This window comes from Monodelphis domestica, chromosome 7 (assembly GCF_027887165.1).
Source record: "Monodelphis domestica isolate mMonDom1 chromosome 7, mMonDom1.pri, whole genome shotgun sequence".
Lineage (NCBI taxonomy): Eukaryota > Metazoa > Chordata > Mammalia > Didelphimorphia > Didelphidae > Monodelphis > Monodelphis domestica.
Window position 1 is genome coordinate 77141025 of NC_077233.1, and position 27317 is coordinate 77168341.

The 27317-nt window shown below is 35.7% G+C and overlaps 1 protein-coding gene across 2 annotated transcripts in view; it reads left to right on the top strand.

Annotated features, from left to right (window-relative positions):
* The first annotated feature begins 1047 nt into the window (after positions 1-1047).
* The window catches only part of DDC (dopa decarboxylase), a 116948-nt gene continuing 90678 nt past the window's right edge, over positions 1048-27317 (top strand). The window contains exon 1 of one of the 2 annotated variants that reach the window (XM_056804840.1): positions 1048-1199. The gene's annotated coding sequence lies outside the window, so the exon portion shown is untranslated. Of the gene's footprint in view, positions 1200-22304; positions 22422-27317 lie in introns of those variants that run through there. The other variant, XM_007500403.3, reaches the window with a different exon arrangement.

The following is a 27317-nucleotide window of genomic DNA, read 5'->3' on the forward strand; positions in this document are numbered from 1 at the left end:
GGTAGAGCACACAGTTGGGAAAAGTCCAGGAATAGAGGGTACTTCTATTCAGAAACAGGGAGAGAGGCTCCTTCCAATCTGAGGGCCAATCTGAAAGAGAGTAACCTCGAGAGCAACTCTAACTCTCCCAGTCGCCCCTCCCCCCACCAACTGTCATTGCTGTCCATCAATCTTCACTCTAACATTCCAACTGCAGTCTGTTCCACCTCAGTGGCAGAAATGCCCAAAGCTTGATTCAGTTTTCCTTTCCACACAGGTAATATAATATAGGTCATAAATCTGCTATCATCCAATACATATTTCCAAATTTGTCATGTTCTAAAAGAAGACATATATCACTTCTGTAAGAAAAAAAAAACTCATGAAAGAAATAAAGTAAAAAATAGTTTGCTTCAATCTGCATTCAGATTCCATCAATTCACTCTATGGTGGTCAATTGCCTTTTTTGTCATGAGTCCCTTGCAGTTATCTTGAATCTTTACCTTTCTGGTAGCAGTTAAATCATTTATAGTTGAATATTGTACATTTATTCTGTTACTGTGTACAATGTTCTCCTGATTCGGTACCATAGGTGCTTAATAGATGTTTATTGAATTTAGTGAACTAGATTAAGTAGAACTGAACTAAGTTGAACTAAATTGAATTATTCACCCAACAAATCTTTTCTAGATTAGTTCTTTGTGGAAAGAAGACTATTCCCTTTGAGATGAGGGATGATACCCCAGAACCAATATTCTTTTTACCAATTTATTTTTCACCCTTAAAAATATCCATTAAAGGGGGCAGCAAGGTGGCACAGGAGCTAGAAAACTATGTTTAGATTTGGGAGAACCTGGGTTCAAATCTGGCATCAGACACTTCCCAGCTTTGTGACCCTGAGCAAGTCTCTTAATCCTGATTGCCTAGTCCTTGCTGCTCTTTTGTCTTGGAATTGATATTTAGACAGAAGGTAAGGGTTTTTTAAAAAATCAACTGAGGAGAAGTTTCTCAAGATGTTATGACCTTTCTCACTATGAGAAGTTAATAATTAAATGTGAGGAGAGTGAAAAGGAGCAGGCTGAGGTATATGAGTTTTTAAACTGCAAAAGTGGTTGCTTACCCAAGTACCAAGTTCCATAATTACTGATCTCCATTTTCCTCATTTCCAGAGATCTGACAAGTTCTGTAAAGTCTTTAAAAAGAATTCAAATTCAGGAAGGGTAAGTCAAAAGATCCATTCTCAAGGCTGAATGATCTATTCTTAACTGAAGTATTATTGCTGGAAAAGGGAATATTTGTTAGCTAAACCCCTGATCTTGTTGAATGATACTATTTTTAAAGATTCACTAAATCATTAACCAAGAGTTAGACTTAGAGATAGTCTCAGTGCAACTTTCTGTGAATTTCTATTTACTGTGTTTATCTTCTGCAAGTGAATGCTAAAGGAACTTTCAATCTTTTGATATAATTTCCCTATATCATACAACCTATATTTGATTTTGTTTTGAGGGGGTGGCAAATGACTTATGTTATTTTAAATTAATGTCTAATTTAAATTGAAAACAAATAATAAAAGAAATAAAAACACAAAGAAATAAATATGCAAAACAAGAATATATGTATAAAAACAATATGATACTGTACTTGTATAGAAAGTATTACTAAAGAAATTCGTAAATAAACTAATATAGAGCAATGAAGGTTATTTATGTTATCCAAGTTTGTCTCTATTCTCAATACCTTCGACTTTATTACATATGGATATGTAATTTTTATGTTACTGTAACCTTTGTTTAATTATTTGGTAATTTTACAATTATTGGGCATCTATGTTATTTCCCACTTTCTTAAATCTTTATAATAAAGTTATTACAATGGGATTAATTGGTCAAATAATACAGTTTCTGTCTCATGACCATATTGTTCTATGAAAAGTTTGCATTAGTAGGCACTACTGTATGAGTGCCTGTTTTCCTGCAGACCTGCTAAATATTTCATTCTAACATTTTCTATTTTTGACAGTTTAGTCTATTTCCTGTTAATATTGTCTTGATCTGAATTTCACTATTTGAGTATTTGAGCCTCTTTTCAAGCAGTTATTCACAATTTGTGTTTCCTCATTACAAAATAGATCTATTCATGTCCTCTGTTCATTCCTTCATTTTAAAACCCTCACTAAGACAGACAGCAAGGGTCATAGAGAAAAACATTATTGAACTAAATGTTATATTTTCTGCAAACAATTTTCCCTATCTGTTTTAATTTTAGAGGGTTTTTTTAAAAAAAACATTCATAATACTTTTAGCTTGGCATAATAGTCTACTGATTTTTCTACAATAATTTCTTCCATTTGTTTGACAAAAATATTCTTCTTCCCCATAACTGAATAAGCATATTGTTTATTAGACTTCTAATCTTAGAATTTAATGTATGATATGATATATGGATCCAAACTCAGTTTTCTTTCTTTTTTGCCATGCACTTAATTTTCTAAATCAGTTTCTTTTTTTTTTTAATAAATTTCATTCCTCCTGGACTTTCTAGATATAGTATTGTCAAACACTAACCTCTTAAACATATTGATTTCTATTTCTGAGTTCTCCATTTTGTTCTTAAGACTTATTTCCAAGTCTGAGCATTCTTCAAGTTTTCTTGACACCCCCATTATGTTTTCCTCCTAATCATCCTACCTCTCTGTCTATATCTCTCTCACATACATACATTCCACATCTTCCTGTTTCCTAGCTTTTCCCCTGATACTCTCAAACATGCCCATCCCTAAAAAGAACTGATAAATAGATACAAGTAAAATATGGTTTTATATATACATATATCTTTTTGTCAAATGATGTCTTCTCTAATGAGGAGAGAAGAGAGAGGGAAAAAGTTAACTGAGTATTTTAATACTAAGTTTAATAAAACAAATAAATAATTAAAAATCCTTTACTAGACTTTACTTACTAATTTTCTTATCAGCAGCTTAAAGCTTTTTTCTCTTTCACAGTCTCCTAGAAAAAGCTGTCTATGTTTGTTGCCTTCATTTCCTCCTGTCTTTTTCTAACCATTGATACTCCACAGAGCTTGGCCTTGGGCCTTCTTCTCTTCTCACTCTACATTATTTCAATCAAAAATCTCATCAACTCCCATGAATTCAATTATCTCTTTGCTGATGATTCTAAAATCTATGTGTCCAACCCTAACCTCTCTGATGTCTTTTAGATATCTCAAATTAGGTATCTTATATTTAAAATAAAATTAACATGTCTAACACTGAACTCATTATCTTTTTTCTCAAAAACACCTATTACTGTTTTTTTTCTTTTTTGACTTTTTAAACATTATTTTATTTGGTTATTTACAAACATTATTCATTGGAAACAATGATCATTATCTTTTCCTCCCCCCATCCCCTCCCACCACTTCTCCCATAGCCGGCGCACAATTCCACTGGGTTTCACATGTGTTCTTGGTTCAAACCCATTTCCATGTTGTTGGTATTTGCACTAGAGTGTTCATTTAGAGTCTCTCCTCAGTCATTTCCTCTCAGCCCCTGTGGTCAAGCAGTTGCCTTTCATTGGTGTTTTTACTCCCACAGTTTATCCTCTGCTTGTGGATAGTGTTTTTATCCTAGATCCCTGCAGATTGTTCAGGGACATTGCATTGTCCCTAGTGGAGGAGTCCATTACCTTTGATTGTACCACAATGTCTCTGTGTACAATGTTCTCCTGGTTCTGCTCCTTTCGCTCTGTATCACTTCCTGGAGGTTGTTCCAGTCTCCATGGAATTCCTCCACTTTATTATTCCTTTGAGCACAATAGTATTCCATCACCAACATATTCCAACGCTTTGTTCAGCCATTCCCCAAATGAATGGCATCCCCTCATTTTCCAATTTTTGGCCACCACAAAGAGCGCCGCTATGAATATTCTTGTACAAGTCTTTTTACTTATTGTCTCTTTGGTACAAACCCAGCAGTGCTATGGCTGGATCAAAGGGCAGACAGTATTTTATCGCCCTTTGGGCATAGTTCCAAATTGCCCTCCAGAATGGTTGGATCAGTTCACAACTCCACCAGCAATGAATTAATGTCCCTACTTTGCCGCATCCCCTCCAGCATTCATTACTTTCCATAGCTGTCATGTTAGCCAATCTGCTAGCTGTGAGGTGATACCTCAGAGTTGTTTTGATTTGCATCTCTCTGATTATAAGAGATGTAGAGCATTTTTTCATGTGCTTATTAATAGTTTTGATTTCTTTGGCTGAGAACTGCCTATCCATGTCCCTTGCCCATTTATCAATTGGAGAATGGCTTGATTTTTTGTACAATTGATTTAGTTCTTTATAAATATGAGTAATTAAACCTTTGTCAGAGGTTTTTATGACGATTGCTTCCCAATTTGTTGCTTTCCTTCTGATTTTAGTTATATTGGTTTTGTTTGTACAAAAGCTTTTTAATTTGATGTAGTCTAAATTATTTATTTTACATTTTGTGACTCTCTCTATGTCTTGCTTGGTTTTAAAGTCTTTCCCTTCCCAAAGGTCTGACATGTATACTATTCTGTGTTTACCTAATTTACTTATAGTTTCCTTCTTTATGGTCCTGTCAGTCACCCAATTTGAATATTTCTTGGTGTAGAGTGTGAGGTGTTGATCTAATCCTAATCTCTCCCACACTGTCTTCCAGTTTTCCCAGCAGTTTTTATCGAATAGTGGATTTTTGACCCAAAAGCTGGGATCTTTGGGTTTATCATATATTGTCTTGCTGAGGTCACTTGCCCCAAGTCTATTCCACTGATCCTCCTTTCTGTCTCTTAGCCAGTACCAAATTGTTTTGATGACTGCTGCTTTGTAATATAGTTTGAGATCTGGGTCTGCAAGGCCCCCTTCCTTTGTATTTTTTTTTCATTATTTCCCTGGATATCCTTGGTCCTTTGTTATTCCAAATGAACTTTGTCATGTTTTTTTCTAAATCAGTAAAGAAATTTTTTGGAAGTTCTATGGGTATGGCACTAAATAGATAGATAAGTTTGGGTAGGATTGTCATTTTTATTATGTTAGCTCATCCAGTTTGTATTTTTGTATATATTCATCCATATCACCTAAATTGGTGTATTTATTGCCATATAATTGGGCAAAGTAATTTTTAATGATTGCCTTAATTTCCTCTTCATCAGAGGTGATGTCCCCCTTTTCATCTTTGATGCTGTTAATTTGCTTTTCTTCTTTCCTTTTTTTAATTAAATTGACCAGTACTTTGTCTATTTTGTTTGTTTTTTCAAAGTACCAGCTTCTAGTTTTATTTATTAAATCAATAGTTCTATCACTTTCGATTTTATTAATTTCTCCCTTAATTTTTAGGATTTCTAGTTTGGTTTTCTGCTGGGGGGTTTTAATTTGATCACTTTTGAGTTTTTTATTTGCATTTCCAATTGACTGATCTCTGCTCTCCCTAGTTTGTTAATATATGCACTCAGGGATATGAATTTACCTCTGATTACTGCTTTGGCTGCATCCCAAAAGGTTTGAAAGGATGTCTCGCCATTGTCATTTTCCTTGATGAAATTATTAATTGTTTCTATGATTTCTTATCTAACTAAACAATTTTGGAGTATCATATTGTTTAATTTTCAATTAATTTTTGATTTGGTTTTCCATGTACAGTTACTGATCATTATTTTTATTGCTTTATGATCTGAAAAGGCTGCGTTTATTATTTCTGCTTTTCTGCATTTGTATGCCATGTTTCTGTGACCTAGTGTATGGTCAATCTTTGTGAATGTGCCATGTGGTGCTGAGAAGAAGGTGTATTCCTTTTTGTCCCTATTTATTTTTCTCCATATGTCTATTAACTTTAATTTTTCTAAGATTTCATTCACTTCTTTTACCTCTTTCTTATTTATTTTTTGATTTGTTTTATCTAAATTTGATAATGGTTGGTTCAAGTCTTCCACTAATATTGTTTTACTGTCTATTTCTTCCTTCAATTCTCCTAGTTTCTCCATTAGAAATTTGGGTGCTATATTATTTGGTGCATACATGTTGATTAGTGATATTTCCTCATTATCTATACTCCCTTTTATCAGGATGTATTTACCTTCCCTATCCCTTTTAATCAGGTCTGTTTTTGCTTTGGCTTTATCAGATATCATGATTGCAACTCTTGCCTTCTTTCTATCAGTTGAGGCCCAGAAGGTCTTACTCCATCCTTTAATTCTGACCTTGTGGGTGTTTACCCGCCTCATGTGTGTTTCTTGAAGACAACATATGGTAGGGTTTTGGATTCTAACCCATTCTGCGATTCGTCTACATTTTATGGGTGAGTTCATCCCATTCACATTCAAAGTTATGATTGTGACTTGTGAATTCTCTGGCATTTTGATATCCTTCCCTAATTCTAACCCTTCTTCTTTAGCTATAACCTTTCAATCCAGTGATTTACTTTAAATCAGTCCCCCTTGTCCTCGCCCTTGATATGTTTACCTTTCTAGCCCCTCCTTTTTTATTCCCTCCCTGCCTTTCCCTCCCCTTTTGTTTTCCCTCCCCACTTTCCCCACTTTGGTTTTCCCTTCTCCCTACCCTTGTTGGGTAAGATAGAATTCAAGATCCCAATGGATCTGGATGTTTTTCCCTCTCAGAGTTGATTTCCCTGAGAGTAAGGTTTAAGTAAAAACTCTCTTCCTCTCCTTCTTATAGGAGTTTTATTCCCCTCCCCTTCCCGTGTGAATCTTTGTGTGAGAAAGATTATTCTATTTGATTTTTCTTTTCCCCCTATTTATACATTACATTTTCCATATATTAATATATATAGATTGATATAAATGTAGACCTTATAGAAGTGAGTTTGAATAAATGAAAAGATAACAATTTTCTCCTTTTCCCTTTCCATCATATTTACGTTTTCAAGTATTCCATGCTCTTTGTTTTTCAATATTGAACTTTCCACAGAGCTCTGGTCTTTTCTTTGCAAAAAGTTGGAAATCTTCTATTTTGTTGAATGCCCATACTTTCCCTTGGAAGTATATAGTCAGTTTTGCTGGATAGCTGATTCTTGGTTGAAGACCCAGCTCTCTTGCCTTTCTGAAAATCATGTTCCATGCCTTACAATCATTCAGAGTGGAACTTGTAAGGTCTTGTGTGACCCTGATTGGCATTCCTTTATATCTAAATTGTCTTTTTCTGGCTTCTTGTAGGATTTTTTCTTTTGCTTGAAAGCTTTGGAATTTGGCAATTACATTCCTGGGAGTTGTCTTTTGGGGATTTAGTGTAGAGTGTGTTCTGTGAGCTCTTTCAGTGGCTCTATTGCCCCCTTGTTCTAGAATCTCTGGGCAATTTTCTTTGATTATATCTTGTATTACGATGTTGAGTTTGCTGTTTATTTCTGGATTTTCTGGTAGTCCAATTATTCTTAAATTATCTCTTCGTCCTCTATTTTCCAAGTCTGTCACCTTGTCAGCGAGATATTTTATGTTCTCTTCTAATTTCTTGATCTTTTGGCTTTGCTTTATTGATTCTTGCTCTTTTACCTGCTCGTTGTCTTCCAGTTGCCTAATTCTGGCCTTTAAAGCCTGGTTTTCCTTTTCAGTTTGGTCAAACCTGTTTTGTAGTTGCATGAAATTCTTTTGCATTAATTCCCACTTTTCCTGCCAGAAGGCTTCCATCTTTTTTTATCATTTTTGATTCAAATTCTTCAAAAGTTTGTGGAGATTTTCCATTTCCTTTGGAAGGTTTCTGCATATGCTTGTGTTTCCTCTTCTATCTCCTTTGTATTTTGTATTTTTGCTCCATAAAATGTGTCCAAAGTTGCCCCCTTCTTGTTTTTCTTGTTGTTTTGAGGCTTTTTTGCTGCTGTGCTTTTTGCCATCTCTATCTGAGTGAGGGGGGCTGGCTCTTCTGTTATCTGTCTGGTGTTCAGTGGCTTTAGCCCCAGGCAAATTGTCTGTCTTCCCCAGGAAGCCAGGAATTGCTGGTTTTTAGGTGTTTTGGTGTTACTACCCTCCTTAGTTCCCTCCCGATGCTTTATTATTATTAGAGGCAGCTACATAGTAAAGTGGATAAAGTCAACTTTAGAACTCTTAAAGTCAAATGAATAGCAAAACTTGAACTAGCCATTGTTTTCTTATGTAACTGGCCGACCTTTTTTTCCTGATTCTGTATTTATCTGATGATACAGTTTATTTTGCTTTTCCTGTACAATTCCTTACTTGTATATATGGTAACCTATCCCAGTTATGAACCTTCATTTCCTTTTGGGTGATTCTCAATTTAAATTCCTCAGAGACTGTGTCAATCTATAACTCATATCCAACATCACTAGAATAATTTTAATTGAAAAGATGATTTTGGCACTTTTCTTATATGCCAGCCTCTGTCACAAATTTACCAATTTTGTTTGATTTTTAAAGCCCTCAATAATAATTACCATCTTCACACATTTCCTAATTCTAATTTTTGATTTAAGGAGAAGCGAAAACATAATTTAATAACATCATTAATGGAAGCACAATTTCATTACAAATGAGGTTTTCATTTCACTGTATTTTATTCTGGTCAGAAACATTTAAAGTATTGTACTCAGGGGTGCATGCCACATTTTAATCATTTAATTGATAAAATGGTATTGTGACAAAAATAATCAGGCAACTGAAATCCAAAGAATTGAAGGAGATTTTAAAATATAATTTTGAATTTTTAACCTCTGGGGAAGAGAAGACTTAAAGGGGGGGGGAAGGGGAAGACATAGTAGCTATTGTTAAGTATTTAAAGATTTGCCATATGGAAAAGGCATTAATTTCACTTTTATTGGCTTCAGTAGGCATTTTCTGGTAATGTATGATGTGGATCAGATGGTCTTTGATGCTTCTTATTGCTTTGAAATTCTGTGATTTGATTTTTCCAGACAGAAAAGTTCTGTTAATCTATTGACAGTATCAATTAAATACAACAACTCATGTTATGTATATAGATAGACTAATTCTTCCCTTGAATACATTGTCCATATGAATGCATATCATGGTCTAGAAAATAGTCAATTTTTTATTCATTTACTTTTTTATATATTGATGGAGGCCAAACTTTTTATTTTATTTTATTGATTAATTAAGAAAAATTTTCCATGCTTACATGATTCGTGTTCTTTCCCTCCCCTCCTCCCACCCCTTCTCATAGCCAATACTCAATTCCACTGGGTTTTATATGTGTCATTGATTAAGACCTATTTCCATATTATTGATATTTGCTAGGGTAATTGTTTAGAGTCTACATCCCCAATCATATCCCCATCAACCTATGTGATCAAGTTGTTTTTCTTCTCTGTTTCTACTCCCACAGTTCTTTCTCTGGATGTGGATAGCATCCCTTCTCATACGTCCCTCAGAATTGTCCTGGATCATTGCTGCTAGTAGAGAAGTCCACTACATTCAATTGTGCCACAATATATCCGTCTCTATGTATAAGGTTCTCCTGGTTCTGTTCCTTTCACTCTACATCCATTCCTGGAGGTTGTTCCAGTCTCCATGGAATTCCTCCACTTTATTATTCCTTTTAGCACAACAGTATTCTATCCCCAACAGATAGCACAATTTGTTCAGTCATTCCCCAATCAAAGGGAATCCCCTGATTTTCCAATTTTTTGCCACTACAAAGATTGCAGGTATGAATATTTTTGTATGAGTATTTTCCCTTATTTTCTCCTTGGTGTATAAACCCAGCAGAGGTATGGCTGGATCAAAGGGCAGGCAGTCTTTTAAAGCCCTTTGGGCATAGTTCCAAATTGCCATGCAGAATAGCGACCTAGCTGCCCCCTCATTATTTAAATATTTATTTCCTCTTCTGGTAATTTGAGCAATTTACATTTTTAAAAATATTCATCCATTTCACTTAGCTAATCAGATTTATTGGTGTATAATGAGGGAAAAAACTCCTAATATTTACTTTTATTTCCTTTTCACCAGTTTCATTTTTGATACTGGTAATTAGGTTTGCTTCTTTCTTTTTCTAAAAATCAAATTAACTAGTGGTTTTATCTAGTTTGTTGTGGGTTTCTAAAAATAAAACCACCTCCTAATATTATTAATTCTGTGGTTTTCTTACTTTCTGTTTTCTAATCTCTTTTTTGATTTTCAAAATTTCCAATTTAACATTTAATAGAGGTTTTAAAATTTGTTCTTTTTTTTTAATTGCATGCCCAGTTCATCAATCTGCTCTTTCTCCATTTCACTGATATATAAATTTCCCTAAGCACTGCTTTGGTTGTCTCCCATAAATTTTGGTATGTTATCCCATTGATGTTATTCTCTTTAATGAAATTATTGTTTTTATGATTTGTTCTTTGACTGTTTCATTCTTTACAATTAGATTATTTGGTTTCCAATTAATTTTTAATCTGTTTCCTTGGTCCTTTGTTAAATGTAATTTTTATTGCATTATGGTCTTTTGTCTGATTTTATACATTAGTTTGTGAGGTTTTATGCCCTAAGGCTTGGTCAGTTCTTGTTAAGGTGCCATATACAGCTGAAATGAAGGAAAGGGAGCATTTCTAATTGAAAGAGAAAGTAAGGGTAACTCTCGAACTTTAGCTTACATTTCTGCCTCTAATTTCTTCCTCTTGTCATATTACCATTACTAGTATTTCTAGATGCATGTCAAATAACAGTGGAGAAAGGGAACATACTTTCTTTATTATTGTGTTTATTTTGAAGTCTTCTAGAGTTTTACTATTGCAGATAATGCTAACATTATGTTTTAGATATATACTTTTCTACCATGTTAAATAATAGCCCTTCAATGCCTACATTTAGTCTAACCTTTACCTAAACAGGATTATGCATTAAATCACATCCCTGAAGAATGATCATTCAATCTCCAAGTAAAATTCTCTAATGATGGAGAATTCACCATCACTCAAGAAAACTCATTCCATTTTGGGACTGTTATACTTTCTAGGAAGTCCTTCAAAAATCTGAGGATGGTATTCCAATCCTAAAATCTTCTCTTTTTTAATTCAAACAGTCCTTTCATGTTGTTATTTCAAGTCCCTTCACAATTCTGACAGTTCTCCTTGTTATGTTTCAGTTTGTTAGAGTACTTCCTAACACTTGGCACTAATTACTGAACCCAACAATCTGGATGAAGTTTGACTAGGGCAAAGTACAGATCACTTAATGTTATCTTGGACACTTTGGCTCTTACTAACCTAGTTTAATTTTGAGCCAGCTTTTTTTCTGTTGTGTCATTCTTCTGACTCATATAAGCTTCCTATTCACCAAAACCTTTATTTTTTCTTCTTTGTAAATTTATTTTCTTTTATCAATTACATGTAAAAACAAATTTCCACAAAAGTTTTCCAAAGTTATATGATCAAATTATCTCTCTCCCTCCCATCTCTCCTCCTCCCCAGAACTGTCAAGGAATTCAAAACATGCATTATCATGCAAAACATATTTCCAGGGGATTCAAGATAGCAGCAAAGAGACAGGAGCAGTTCAGACCTTTGTAAACCCTTCGTCACTGATCAAAAACACAATGCTTCAAGGGGACTGAAAATCAAATCTAACAACAGGACAGAGCTAGGGAAACCCTTCTCCTGGACCCAACATAAAAGGTATCCCCCCCCCCCCAAGCCAGAGTTCTAGAACACACGAGTTTAAGGGGAGGGAGGAAGGAAGGTCTCAGGACTTCTTCCCCACGTACAGCACTGAGCCTCCAGCAAGGGCTGCAATCTCTGGATAGTCAAGGGTGCTAGTTTGGAGGGAATACTTTGCCAGCAAAGCTGTGCCAGGCTTAGGGCACAGAACACAGGCAATGTAGAGGCAGCTGTAGGAGAAAGGCATAGCAGGCAGCCTAGTCACAGCCAAGACACTCCATCTTGCCACTCCATCTTCCCCCTGCCCCCTTTTCTGGAGGTTTTGGCCTCAGGACACATCCAGCTTTGCAGATCAACTCCTCCAACCTGGCTCAATCTCATCAATATGGGCATATAAGAAGCCTTCAGGAGGAAGGGAACCTCAAAATCTAAGACTCTTCCTACACAGATTGATGCTGACTAAGCTCCAAGGGCAAAGGCTGCAACAAATTACAGGCAACAACCTTGACAACAGGGTGGGATGCCCAACTCCTTTTCAGCTTCTGCTGTCAGCCAAGAAAGATCTGACTAACCTGATTAATCAGCAGAACAGAGAAGAAGCCCCTTCAGGACAGAACAACCCAAACCCACAGATTCAGCACATAATGAGAGGAATTTCTAAAGGAGAAACTAGTGAAGCTCAAGGATGAAATAGAAAAACTATACTAGTGGGAGACCTGAACCTTCCTCTATCAGAACTAGATAAATCAAACCAAAAATGGATAAGAAAGAGGTAAGAGAAGTGAATGAAATCTTAGAAAAATTAGAGTTAGTAGATATGTGGAGAAAAATAAGCAGGGACAAAAAGGAATTCACTTTCTTTTCAGCAGCACAAGGTACATTCACAAAGAATGACCATGTACTAGGGCATAAAAACATTGCAAAAAAGTGCAAAAGAGCATCCAACCTTTTAGATCATAATGCAATAAAAATAATAATTAGTAAGGGTACATGGAGAGGAAAATAAAAAATTAATTAGAAATTAAATAATATGATTCTCCAAAATTGGTAAAAGAACAAATCATAGAAACAATAATTTCATTGAAGAAAATGACAATGATGAGACATCCTTTCAAAATCTATGGGATGGAGCCAAAGCAGTATTTAGGGGGAAATTTATATCCTTGAGTTCAAATATTAACAAACTATGGAGGGCAGAAGTCAATGAATTGGGCATGAAAATTAAAAAAAAAAACTAGACAGGGAACAAATTAAAAATCCTCAGATGAAAACTAAATTAGGGATCCTAAAAAATAAAGGAGAAATTAATAAAATTGAAAGTCAAAGAAATATTGATTTAATAAATAAGACTAGAAACTGGTACTTTGAAAAGAAACAAATAAAATAGACAAAGTACTGGACAATCTAATTTTAAAAAGGCAAGAAGAAAACCAGTATCAAAGATGAAAAGGGAGACCTCACCTCTAATGAAAAGAGGAAATTGAGGCAATCATTAGAAACTATTATGCCCAATTATGTGGCAATAAATATGGCAATCTAGGTGATAAGGATGAATATTTACAAAGATATAAATTGCCTAGATTAACAGAAGAAGAAATATAATACTTAAATAACTCCATATCAGAAAAAGAAATTGAACAAGCCATCAAAGAACTCCCTAAGAAAAAAATCCCCAGGACTAGATGGAATCACAAATGAATTCTATCAATCATTCAAAGATCAACTAATCCCAATATTATACAAACTATTTGACAGAATAAGCAAAGAAGGAGTTCTACCAAATTCCTTTTATGACACAAAAATGGTACTGATTCCAAAGCCAGGCAGGTAAAAAACAGAGAACAAAAACTATAGACCAATCTCCTTAATGAACATAGATGCAAAAATCTTAAATAGAATACTAGCAAAAAGACTCCAGCAAGTGATCATGAGGGTTATTCATTTTTACCAAGTGAGATTTATACCAGGAATACAAGGATGGTTCAATATTAGGAAAACCATGTGCATAATTAACCATATCAACAAGAAAACCAACAAAAATCACATGATTATCTCAATAGATGAAGGAAAAACCTTTGACAAAATACAACACTCATTCCTATTGAAAACACTTGAACGTATAGGAATAGAAGAGCCTTTCCTAAAAATAATTAATAGTATATATCTAAAACCATCAGGAAACATCATCTGTAATGGGGATAAAGAAGAAGCATTCCCAATGTTTGGTCAGTTCAAAACTCCACCAACAATGCATTAGTGTTCTAATTTTGCCACATCTCCTTCAATATTTACCACTTTCCTTTACTGTCATATTGGCTAATCTAATAGGTGTGAGGTGGTACTTCAAAGTTGTTTTAACTTGCATTTCTTTAATCAAGAAGCATTTAGACATTTTTTCATATGATTAATGAGAGCTTTGATTTCTTTTTCTGAAAATTGCTTATTCATATCATTTGATCATTTGGCAATTGGGGAATGTCTTGTATTCTTATAAACTTGACTCCATTCTCTATATATTTGAGAAATTAGTCCTTTATCAGAAAAATTAACAAATGTTCCCAGTTTGTGTTTTCCTTCTAATTTGATTACATTGGTTCTGTTTTACAAAATCTTTTAAAATTTAATGTTGTCAAAATTATTCATTTTATATCTGGTAATATTCTCTATCTCTTGTTTGGTCATAAGTTCTGTGAATTTTAAAACTATTCCACCCTAATCAGACCATTCTTTTTTTTTTCACTTTACAAAATAATTCTTTTTTTTCCAATTTAAACATTATTTTATTTGGTTATTTTCAAACAATATTCCTTGGAAACAAAGATCCTTTTCTTATCCTCCCCCTCCCTCCCCTAACCAACACACAATTCCACTGGGTATCACATGTGTCCTTGCTTCAAACCCATTTCTATGTTGTTGGTATTTGTATTAGGGTGTTCATTTAGAGTCTCTCCTCATTCCTGTCCCTTCTACCCCTGTAGTCAAGCAATTGCTTATCTTTGGTGTTTTTACTCCCACCGTTTGTCCTTTGCTTGTGGATAATGTTTTTTTTTTCTCCTGGATCCCTGCAGAATGTTCGGGGACGTTGTATTGACACTAATGAGGAAGTCTATTACATTCTCATGTACCACAGTGTGCCAGTCTCTGTGTACAATGTTTTCCTGGTTTTGCTCCTTTCACTCTGCATCACTTCCTGGAGGTCGTTCCAGTCTCCATGGAATTCCTCCACTTTATTATTCCTTTGAGCACAATAGTATTTCATCACCAACATATACCACAATTTGTTCAGCCATTCCCCAATTGAAGGGCATCCCCTCATTTTCCAATTATATGTAATAGTAATTTTCATCTTACATTTTATTTTCTTTTTTTTTTTAATAATCTTTACTTTCTATCTTAAAATTACTTAGGTCCTAGGATCAAACCTGAATTCAGACACTTCCAACTATGTGACCTTGGACAAGTCACTTACCCTCAAATATCTAATTCTTTCCATTCTTCTGTCTTGGAACCAATACTTAGATACTTAGTATCAGTTCTAAGACAGAAGGTAAGGGCTTAAAAAAGAAAAGAAAATTTCTTATCAGAGTTAGCCTGGAATCCACAAACTTTTAAAAAAATTCTCCCACACCAAGAATGGATTCCTCTTCCATCTCCACTTGTTGAAGTTCCTTCTATAACCCTCCTCTAGGTAGTCTTTCTTGAAACTCCAAAGGTGAAGTTGACCTCCCTCTTCTCAAATTTCTCATAGCCCTCTGCCTAAATTCTGCTTTAATTCACCCTCCCTTGTATTATTATTTCTATACCTGTTTTTTTCCATATACCTTTTTTCCTTATTAGATTATGTCTAGTCCAATTCACATCTGGTGAAATGGAGCATGCAGAGTCCAAGGGTTCAAATATATAATCCATTTAAGAAAACCATATTCAATTACACAAGGAAAAGCAGCTCTCAGAGCAGTTCAAATGCAGTTCAGAAAGATAAAATTTATTAGATTGTAAACTCCTGGAGGGCAGGGATTGTCTTTTGCCTCTTTTTGTATCCCCAGACATTATCATGGTACCTGACACATAGTGAGCACTTCTCTGTCCTCCCCTTGCTCTTTCTCTTATTAAAACTTCCTTTTTTTTATTGAGAAATTGACAAATATCAACAAAAGTGAATATTTCCATGTACAAAAAGTGAAAAAAGGCTATTTTGTAAAACCATGATTCAATTATTTATGGATTGTTTTCAAACATTTTTTTTAATTTGCCATATTTAACAACATTGTCTATCATGTCTGCCTCCAGTTCTGAAATTCTTTTCATTCTCTTCTGTGCTTTTTGAATGCTCCATTGATTTTCCTTTCTTTATTTTTACTCATAATTCATTTTCTTTAAAAAGAAACATTTTTAATAAACCACTTCTTTTCTTTTCCTTTTCTTTAAAAAAAAAACACATCAAAATCATTTCTTCTATATTCCATTAGAATATAAATTCAATGCCAGGAAAGACTGATCCATTATTTGGGCTTGTATCCTCAGCACCCTCCCCATATCAGAACAGTCTCTGGTTACACAGTCAAGCAAAATTGACCAATATAATGATATCTATTCCCATCTGGCTCATTTGGCAACCATAGTCCCCTGGCCTTTGGCGTCACTGCATTTATTCTAAGTTCAGATTATTTTTGGTGGTGTTGTTTCTTTTTTTCCCTTCTTTTTTGTTTAGAAAATTTTCCCATGGTTACATCATTCATGATCCACCCCCCACGCAACTCTTTCCTCCCCACCCCCCCCAATCCACTGGGCTGTACATGTATCATTGTTCAAAATTTACTTCCAGTTATTCATATCTGCATTAGAGTGATCCTTTAACATGAAAACCCCAATCATATCCATATCACATTACATGATCAATCACATATTTTTCTAATGCATTTCCATTTTCACAGTTCTTTCTCTGAATGTGGACAGTGCTGTTTTTCATAAGTCCCTCAGAATTGTCCTGGATTATTGCATTGCTGCTAGTAGAGAAGTCCATTACATTCAATTGTACCACAGTGTGTCAGTCTTTGTGTCTAATGTTTTCCTGGTTCTGCTCCTCTCGCTCTGCATCACTTCCTGGAGGTTGTTCCAGTCTCCATGGGATTCCTCCACTTTATTATTCCTTTTAGCACAATAGTATTCCATCACCAACAGATACCACAATTTGTTTAGTCATTCCCTAATTGATGGGCATCCCCTCATTTTCCAGTTTTTTTGCCACCACAAAGAGTGCAGCTATAAATATTTTTGTACAAGTCTTTTTGTCCATTATCTCTTTGGGGTACAAACCCAGCAGTGCTATGGCTGGATCAAAGGGCAGACAGTCTTTTAGTGCCCTTTGGACATAGTTCCAAATTGCCCTCCAGAATGGTTGGATCAATTCACACCTCCAACATCAGTGTATTAGATCCCAATTCTTCCACATCCTCTCCAACATTTGTCATTTTCTTTTGCTGCCATATTGTCCAGTCAGCTAAGTGCTGGTACCTCAGAGTTGTTTTAATTTGCATTTCTCTAATCAGGAGGGATTTAGAGGTGTTTACTTTCTTGAAGTCATTTCCTATATGTTCTCCTGGTTATGCTTTTTCACTCTCCCAACATTCCATAAAATTCTTCCAATAATTCTCATGTTACACTGGTGATATTCCATTATATTAATAACCATATTCTGTTCAGTTTCTCCCAATTGTAAAGCACTTTTTGTTGTTGTCCAATCATTTCAGTCATATTTGACTCTTTGTGACCCCATCTAGAATGGTTTGATATTTCCTTCTCTAGCTCATTTTACAAATGAGGAAACTGAGGCAAACAGGGTTAAGTGACTTTCTCAGGGTCACATAGTAAGTATCTTAGATAGGCACTTCATAAGTGTTTGTTGAATTATTTTTTATTATTAAGTGCTTATGTCAAGGAGTCAATGTGAAGGTTCCTTAAGGTGCCTGAAATTCATATAACAAAATATTTAAAAATCATATTTCAAATCCAGAGAACTTGCTAAATCCCAGATCAGTCCACTGGGAGCAAAGCTGACCCAGCTAGAGTTGTAGAAACTTAGAGAATTAAGTCATGTTTTCTCAGTTCCATTAGTTTCCTAGCCAATAATAGATTGTGAGCTGCTTGAAGGTGTATTATCTTATGTTGATCTTTGTATCTCTAGGGCCAAATACAATGAGTTTCTTAGTAAGTTTAAAAAAAATGGATTGAACTGAATTAAAAAGGAAGAGATTATTCAAGTGTTCATTTTTCTAAGTGAATCAGATAAATTCTTGAGAGCATGTAAAATCTTTCTATCAAACTGATTCTCTCTGACTATACTAGAAATTTTGGGCTAATCTATGCTTCTTGGGTTTTTGGTGCCTCCGCCTTTTGGATCCCATGACCTCCAATATGGGGCACCTCAAACTGATAAGAAAACAGGAGAAAGAAAGTTTCAGAAGGTAATGTTTTAATTCCTACTCTCCCTCCCAACAGTTAAAGAGTTAGATCAACAGGGCAATGTTTATATTCTAATAGGGGTTCTGGGAATGCAAAAAAAAATATATATATTTTTAATAATGGGAATTTCCGGCACTGGAACAGGAAGAAGAGATATTTTGGGGACAGGGAATATGCTCAGGAGTTGCCTCATTTTATATTCTATGTAGGTAGTAAGGCCAGCATCTTCGCATATACAAATGCATTCCATTTATATATTTTTCCAAATTGACTTGGCATTTTTAACCTAGTAGATAGTCCCTGCTAGAGAATTGTTGGAGAGGCTCTGTACCATATGTATGATATTCGAGAGACATTCTTAGAATTCTACTTGCCTCCTCCTTTGCTCATTGACCCCAAATCTCTAGCTGAACCAGGGATTTTAGCTTTGGTCGTGGTGACTCTTGTGATTAAGTCAAATGCTAAAACCCTCCTCTTTAGCCTTATTATAAGTAAAATTTGTCTCACCAGCTACTGCCCTACACTCAAACCTAATCTACTTACTTACTTAAGCATTACCACAATTACCACAATGAATTCTGATTGCTTGTTTACTGTCAGCCTTTTTCTGCAGATACCTATGATCAGCACATTGCTTGGTTGGGAACGCTCAAACCTAAGTAAGCCCCTCTACGCTTATTACCATGTTTCCCTTTTCCCCAGATTTCCCCTTATTCTGCCCAAATACTCCTCATTGGCACCATTATTTGGTATGCTCTTATTTATTAATGCCGAGTTATCCCTCACAGGCTCACTATCATTGTAAAAGGGCACATTTGAAGACTGAGAAATGAAAAAACTAAAGAGAACGAATCTCTGATGTTAAAATTTCAGGTCCTGTGACAAATAGCAAGGGAGGTCAGAAGGTCTGCTTGATGGATGGCCCCCTGTGTTATAATAATATGCCATTGATTCCCTCATTTTACTCTACTATAAATGACTTTACCTGCTGCCAGCCTCACTCTAACCCATAAACAATTTACCTTTCAGCAGGACTTTATCAACACTTATCTTTTTATTAGGGTGTCCCCAATGTCTTACTATAGTTTTAAACTTTAACAACCTAGTGTGTGTGTGTGTGTATATGTGTGTGTGTGTATACACACATAGAAAGAGAGACATATATACACACACATACATTATTTATATGTTTATTTCTTTTATAGACATTTATTATTTCTTCCTCCCATTTCTCCAATAATAAAAAAGAAGAAAAGAAAGCACAATGTCTTTCATGATGGCTGCATTTCATCTATTTGAACCAATTCAATCACTTCCAAAAGCTTTTATTTTGTGCCTTCTATGAAGAAGATTTTATGGAAATGTACATACTTCCTAACCACAGGAAAAAGAACTAATGCATGCTTTTTTGGTAGGTCCAGAGAGGATAACACCACTTCATGCTAGTTGCAGCTATCAGGGTACTAGGGAAACAAATAATGAATGGGATGCCACAGACAACTAAACTAGATGACTCTTTTCCTTTCCTTTCCTTTCCTTTCCTTTCCTTTCCTTTCCTTTCCTTTCCTTTCCTTTCCTTTCCTTTCCTTTCCTTTCCTTTCCTTTCCTTTCCTTTCCTTTCCTTTCCTTTCCTTTCCTTTCCTTTCCTTTCCTTTCCTTTCCTTTCCTTTCCTTTCCTTTCCTTTCCTTTCCTTTCCTTTCCTTTCCTTTCCTTTCCTTTCCTTTCCTTTCCTTTCCTTTTCCCTTTCCATCCTTTAAGTCACAGGTGAATTCTCCTCTCCTTTCCCTTTCCTTTCCTTTCCTTTCCTTTCCTTTCCTTTCCTTTCCTTTCCTTTCCTTTCCTTTCCTTTCCTTTCCTTTCCTTTCCTTTCCTTTCCTTTCCTTTCCTTTCCTTTCCTTTCCTTTCCTTTCCTTTCCTTTCCTTTCCTTTCCTTTCCTTTCCTTTCCTTTCCTTTTTCCTTTCCTTTTTTCTTCTTTGCTGATCTTTGGGGGTGTAAATGTTCATGCTGAAAATTTAAAAATCAGGTTTCAAAAACCAATTTGAACTGCTCTACTACATCCCTAAAACACATTCTAAATACCATGAAAAAGAAGAAGAAAAAGAAACCTAGACGATTATATTTAGAGCAAGAAATAACTATAAAGGTTATCTAACCTAACCTTTTCATTTTGTAGATAAGGAAACTGAGGCACAGAGATATGAAATAATTTGCCAAGTGGCAGAGCTGGAATTTTAACCCAGGTCCAAATTCTTTGTCCTTTCCATTATTTGACAGTGATTTATAAAATATTTGTATTAAAATCGGCTTCTCTAGAAATTCAATCAATTTACTGTTGTCTAAGAAATACCTGTTATTTGTTGGATATTGTGCTATAAACTGGGGTTATAAAGATAAGAATAAAAAAACTACTCTAAAAAGGTTTATGTTCTGTAGGGAAAGAAAATGTTACATAAAAGATTATGTAAAATATATAAAAATTAAAGAAAAGTTAAGGAATAGTGGTACTGGTGATGAAGGAACTTTGAAGAAAACTGAGGATTTTAAATGAAGGTGAGGAAGAAGAGTTAGGCTGGGCAAACAGTCTATAAAAGGCACAGAAAATGAAATTTGAATATCATGTGTAAGGGAGAGTAAGATGGCCATTTTGGCTGGAATATGTAGCATGAAAAGAAAAGTAATAAATAATAAGGGTGGAAAGATAGGTTGGACGTTAAATATCAAAGAGGGATGTTTATATTTGATCCTAGAGATAAAAGGAAGCAACTGTACTTCATCGTGTAAGAGACCTGTGCTTTGGAAATGTTACTTTGGCAGCTGTGCAGAGGGTGGGTCAGAGAAGGTCCTTCAACCCCTAGTTCTAATATGGGAACCTCAGTTTTGGGACAGAGACCTCCCTCACTTTCACTGGATTCAATTCTCCCCAGACTAGCCCTTATCTTGACTTAGGATGTACACTTCTCTGCTTCATTCTCTACCTTTTGCTCTGACTCTCCAGTTTTCTCTTGCTGCTGCTGCTCTGCTGCTCCTGCTGCTGCTACTCCTGCTGCTTCTACTACTAGCTAGCTAGCATTTGTAGAATATGTTAAAGTTTGCCAACAGCTTTACATATGTTATCTCTTTTGATCCTCACAACAATCCCATGAGGGAAGTTTATTATCCCCATTTAACAGAGGAGAAAACCAAGGCTGAGAGAGGTTAAATGTACCTGAGGAAGAATTAGAATTCAGGTCTTCCTGACTTCAACACTTTAGCCCTCTAAGTGCTATTTATTTCTTTCTAAACTCCAAAAAATATTTTACCCCTGAATTTCAGGCTCCTTTCCCCAACTTGGCAGCAACCCAACTTCCTTGTATTCTTGCACTTTATTTAGCCCTCGAAAACTCTCTTCCCTTTGCCTTGGACCCATCCTCTCTGTTGGTAATCCTGAAGTAAACTTTTTAGCCCAATCGTAGTCATTTGGCCTTAGCCATTGTCATAGTATCTTCTGTACCTTTGATGACAGACTAATACCAGAGGCTCTCATTTCTCTGAAGGCTACATAGTCTAAGGCACAAAACTAGACATCCATGATCTTGTCCCCCATGCCAGCCCCTGATAGACCTCCTCAGTTCCAATCTCATTAACAGAACTAATATAACACACATACCTCGCAGCCAGTGAACACTGGGACACCTATTCCTGTGGTCAGACAATTCTAGTTGCAACTGTCTCCTACTTTCAGATCCCAAAAAGTGGTTCATTCAAATCCAGGCTGACGTTCGGAGCAATTTGTTAAATCTCTAAATATCTAGTAAATAATAATCTTTCACTTTCTCTGTCTACTCCCCCCTTCCTCTTGCCCTCCATTAAAGGCAGGGCATAACATCATAATTTAAAATGAGGTTAAAAATAATCATTGGGGTGACCCTACGATAATTAGGAACATCCCAACAGCTTCCTGCCATGTCTGGAAAAGCTGAATATTACATTGAAGCTTCCCAGACTTCTATGTGTATGCCCTAAGCAGTGAACTAGCTACAAAAGGCTAAGTCCTTAGTTGACAAAGAGAATCTCATTTCAGTATATCTATCCTTTCCCTCATTCTCTCCATTAGAATGATGTCCAAAGGTTCCCAATCAGCAAACATGTCATTGGGTTTTATTCTCAGCCTGCTTCAGGTTAGTTTTCTATATGCCCTGGGGGAGTGGATGGGAGGAAGGGGAAGAGACAGGTGAAACGGGGAGGGTTAAAGAGCTGCTGCTGCTTAATAAACCAGGAGCAAGTGTCTCTGATTGGCTTTGAGGAGGTGGATACTTTGTCTACATAAACTGGCAACTGCATCCTCTGTGTTTCTTAACTGTCATTGAGGAGCAAAGAGAGAGGGTGCAGAGAGGGAAGGAGAATTTGCCTGACTGACTGTAAGTACCATTCTTTGTTGCCTGGTTTTGGTGGGGAAAGTCAAGAGATGATGCCTGGGTTAATGCCATGGTTTGATTCTTAGATAGCAAGCTTTGTTAATTGATTCTTAACTGTCAAATCTATTGCTTAATATATCTTACAGGAGGAGGAGAGGAAAACACACTGATTGCAATAGCTTTGCATCCTTTATAAATTCTAATTGGAGGGACTAGTCTGTGTATATTATAGAAATTGTCCAAGTAGTTTTGTGAAGACACATTTGTATTCTAAGAATTCAGCATCTCTGTGTACACTAAGGTCTTATTTCCAAGAAAGAGAAGTTTGGCAGCCAAATATGCTTAACAAAAATTATCTTGTACTTTAAAAAAATAAGAACTTAAAGAATTTTAAAAATAAGAAGAACTTCAGTCTTCTGGGATAATTTTACTGAGCAAAATCACTGTGATATTTATTGGCAGATCTGTGGAAAATAATTGAGTATTTCATAGACTAAAAGGTGAGAAAATAAAGCAATGAAAATTCCATGTAAAGAATAGGTGATCACCATAGTGTGCAGTAATCAGTGATTTGGGTCTTTGATGCTTTCCAGGTGAAATTCAAGTCAGTCAGTCTGGGTCATTCCCTCATTTGGATTTCTTTTAGCTCCTCTGAAAAAGCATGGGGCACTATCTTCTCCCACATGCCTTGTTGCTCATTAACTATTAATTCATCACTGAAATAGAAACTGCATGGAGAATGGACACAAGTTCTCCTTCGATACTTTGGATGCCTCCCATGTATCACATAGAAATGCCTGCTTTTCTCCATCAAATCCATTCATTGGGGGAGGATGTAGTGATTGTGAGGAGTGCTGCATATGGATTGGATGGATGAGTAGAAAACAGTTACTTAGTGTTCATCTATGCTCAGCCCTTCTGGGCTTCCCTTAAAAGAGATAGGGATTCCTGTTGGCTACAGTTTCATTTGTACTTTTTGCGAACAAAGTCATTGCTTTAGACATTATCAATTTACTAACTGCATTATCTTTCTTCCTTTTCCGCCTGGGCTAACGGTCATTTTTTTTCAATTTAACTAAAGACAGTAAAAATGAAATAAAACAAAATCCTGTAGAACTCTATAAAATAACCGGGGTGTGTTTTTGCTGCTGTTTACTCTTCCTGTCCCTTGTATGAAACTTAAATAATTGCTCCAGCTAAATTCCTTGACAGCCTTTATGTTCAATGAGGCAACACTGGGAAAATAAGATGTCATTAGATATTTGCCGATCAACAATCTGAAGTTTTCCTCTGATAGCTCATATTTATGTAGGATCTTAAGGTTTGTAGAATACTTTTAGATAAATGTAAAAGGCATTGGATTTGGGATCAACAGAACTGGGCTTAAATCCTGCCTTTGTTAGTACTGATGCTAACTTAAGCAAATCAATGAACTTTGCTTAAGGTGATCTTACACATTTGTAAAAAATAATGTTAAATTTTGTGGCCTTGAAAATCTCTTCCAATTTTATATTGATTGTCCTAATTCTGTGATGTTTTCTGCTTAGCAAATAGAAGAAAGCCAGAATTTCTAATGGGTTATGTCCCAAATAGAAACTTACTATTTTTTCTCAATAAACATCAATTCACCACCCAAATTTAAACTACAAATAGAAAAGGTACTCGATGTACACTCAAGTCTTTTCCTAGGGTCACAAGTAGTCATACAACCTCCTTGAAGATTGTCAGTCCACTTAACTTTTGAACATTTTTCATTGTTAAGAAGTTCTTTCCTACATCTAGCCAAAATCTACCTTTCTAAAACTCAGGCCCCTCCATTTCTCAAAATTCTGTCCTGTGAGACTAAGGAGAAAATGTCCTATTTACTCCTTCACATGATAACCTTTTCAAACTCTTCTCTTGGAGAGTTTCTCCCCATTTTCCCCATTGCTGAAATTCATTCTAGGATACTGTTCAAGGAATCTAGAGGGATAGGCAAAGCCATACTTTAAACTCCAGGGCTTTAAGCACATACTGAAGTATTATGCCCCAGGGACATATATAATAGCATGCTTACTTAGGCAATAAATAAATAAAAATAAAATATTCTGAGTTACAAGGAAAACAACAAGGAGATCTAAGCATATAACTTGGGAAACCAAAATTGTTTGTTCTTGCCCAGCATCAGGTCATAGGATTTAGAGCTTGGAGAGACTTCATCTATCTCTTCTGCCTTCCTAATTTAATAGCTGAGGAAATTGAGGCACATAGATGAACTGACACTGAATATTCTGCAAGAAGTAAGGAAGCATAGGCACAATTCTGATTCAGATCTTCTGTTGTCTAATCCAATGCTCTTCTCATTACATCATGCTGACTTTTACTCTGAGCCTCCCCATGGTTGGCATGGCTGTAGGAACAAATCTCAGGGGACAGAGCAGAGTGCTTTGGTAAATAAGGACAGGCCAGAGAGAGGGTCAAGGGGAGTCAGAGGTCACATTTTCCAGACTTTCCCCTCCACTGTGGGGTACACAATATTAGCTGACCCTGGTGGTTGAATGGCAGGAGCTATTCTTTGCCTGGAGGCAGCCTGAATGGACATTCCATATCAACCTGGACTTGTGGGAGATATGGGAAAATTATATAAACTGAATAAGGTGAGGGTTCAGGGCAGAAGCAAGCAAGGGAAGAGATGTTCCCACGTGCCTCAGGGCTCACTCACCTGGTCTTAGGATAAGGCTATTAGATTTATCCCACACTTAGCCTTACTGATTGATTCACTGGTTGAATTATGCTCAAACATTTGATACCTACCTCAGACCTGGGCAAGTCACTTGACCTCCCCTTGGCCTGAGTTTCCTCATTTGTAAAATGGAAATAATGATAGTACCTACCTTCCTGAATTGTGAATATCAAATGAAATATTTGAAGGAAAGTCCTTTGCAAACCTTAAAGTGGCATTTAAGTGCCAGCTAATAAACACCTTCCCTCCACCAAATTATCAGATTAGTTGGGAATGAAGGGTAAGGATGGTGATTTGCCATTCCTCTTATCCTGCCTTTTATGAGAAACCATGAATGGCTACCTTTATCACAGCCTGTTCTTCCTTCCCAGTGTCATCAAGGAAACCAGGTACCTGCCTTGGCCTGCTTTAAATGAATTTATTGGAGAATGCCGTATGGCATCAAGCAAAATGTTTACATACAAGTCTTGTAAAGAGCCTGATAAGAGTTCCTTATTTTTGAAATATGGAAATTTAAAATATAGGTTACCTAGCAACTCCCTGTTTACCAAGCAGCTGGGCAGGACTGGCCAATGGAAGTAATAGCAATGTTCTATAGAATAATGAAAAATTCACGATCGGCTTAGAAGTCAATATTTACTATTAAATTCATCATAAAAAAATGAGACTCACAAGTTTGTAGCAAAATGTGTAAATTAAATCAGCACCAGCTGGTGCCATGGATTAGCAAATGATAAAGGGATCCATGACATATCGTTTTTTGTTTTGGGGCCAAACTGATCATTTTATTATTAGGGGGAATTCCAGATGCAAGAAGGCCCTCTAACAATGCAAATTGATATCTGATCTGAAATTTATGGTACTAGTGAGTTGCCTGGAGCCCTGAAAGCTTCAATAACTTCCCTATGGTCACCCAGTCAGAATGTGTTAGATGTAAGTCTTCAATATACATCTTTTTAACTTTGGGGTATCTTTCTATACACCACCCCATGATAGATTCAACTCATCAAAGGGAGGAGTCAACTAGAATTTAATCTAAACAGTCTTGATTCGATTGAAGAGAGAGATAGGAATAGATTATGCCAAGCACTATAAGCTTTTTACTTGAACTAAGAGAAATGCTATGAAACAAAAGTGAAATACTGTAACCATAGAGCAAACTCCATTATTTTATAAACACCTTCAGTAAAGCATTAACTTTAAAATCTGGGCAGTCAGCTGAAGCCCACAAAGATGCAATAACTTGCCTGTGGTCACTCAGGTCAAAAGCAATGGGGATACAATTCTATTCAAGGTCCCTAACACTAAATTCTTTGATCTTTATTGCCTTTGTGCCTTCCTCTAATGTATCTATCTGCTCTCTCTCATTGCTGGCTCTTTTCCATTTTCTTATAAGTATGTCTCAGTTACTCTCTCCTCCAGTTCAGTCAAACTTCTGGAAAATAGTGTCTATTCATCTATACCCAGTTCATCCTTTTCTTCACTGCCCAACCTTTCTCAAAGATCCTAGCTGATCATAAGGGAAAGATCTCTCAATGGATCTAGAGGTAGAGGAACTGAGCTCAAATCTCACCTCTGAGACTCCTTGTATGACCCTGGGCTAGGGAGAAAAGAAGGAAGATAATACGATTTATATAGCTCCTACTATATGCTAGGCACAGTTCTAAGTACTTTATAAATATTATCTTTTTTATATAATGTTTACCTTTACCAGTGCTATTATTCCCCAAAAGAAATCAAAGAAAGGGGGGAGGGAATATATATATATATATATATATATATATATATATATATATATATATATATATATATATATATATATATGATTTCTTTTGCTGGTAGCCAAAAATTGGAAGATAAAAGTGTGTCCACATTTTGGAGAATGTTTAATTTTTTTTTGGTATATGAATATAATGGAATATTACTGTTCTATAGGAAATGATGAAATGTAGAGTTTCAAAGGAAATTGGAAAAACCTCTGTGACCTGATGCAGATGAAGCTGAGCAGAATTAAGTGAATAATTTATATAATAATAAAAAGATAATAGAGAAAACAACTTTAAAGACTTTAGATCTCTCTTTGTTTAACTCAATGATAAACCATGAGTCTAAAAAAGTAAAGATGAAATTCTTCCTGATGAGATGATGAACTAAAATGCAGAAATAGATGTACATTT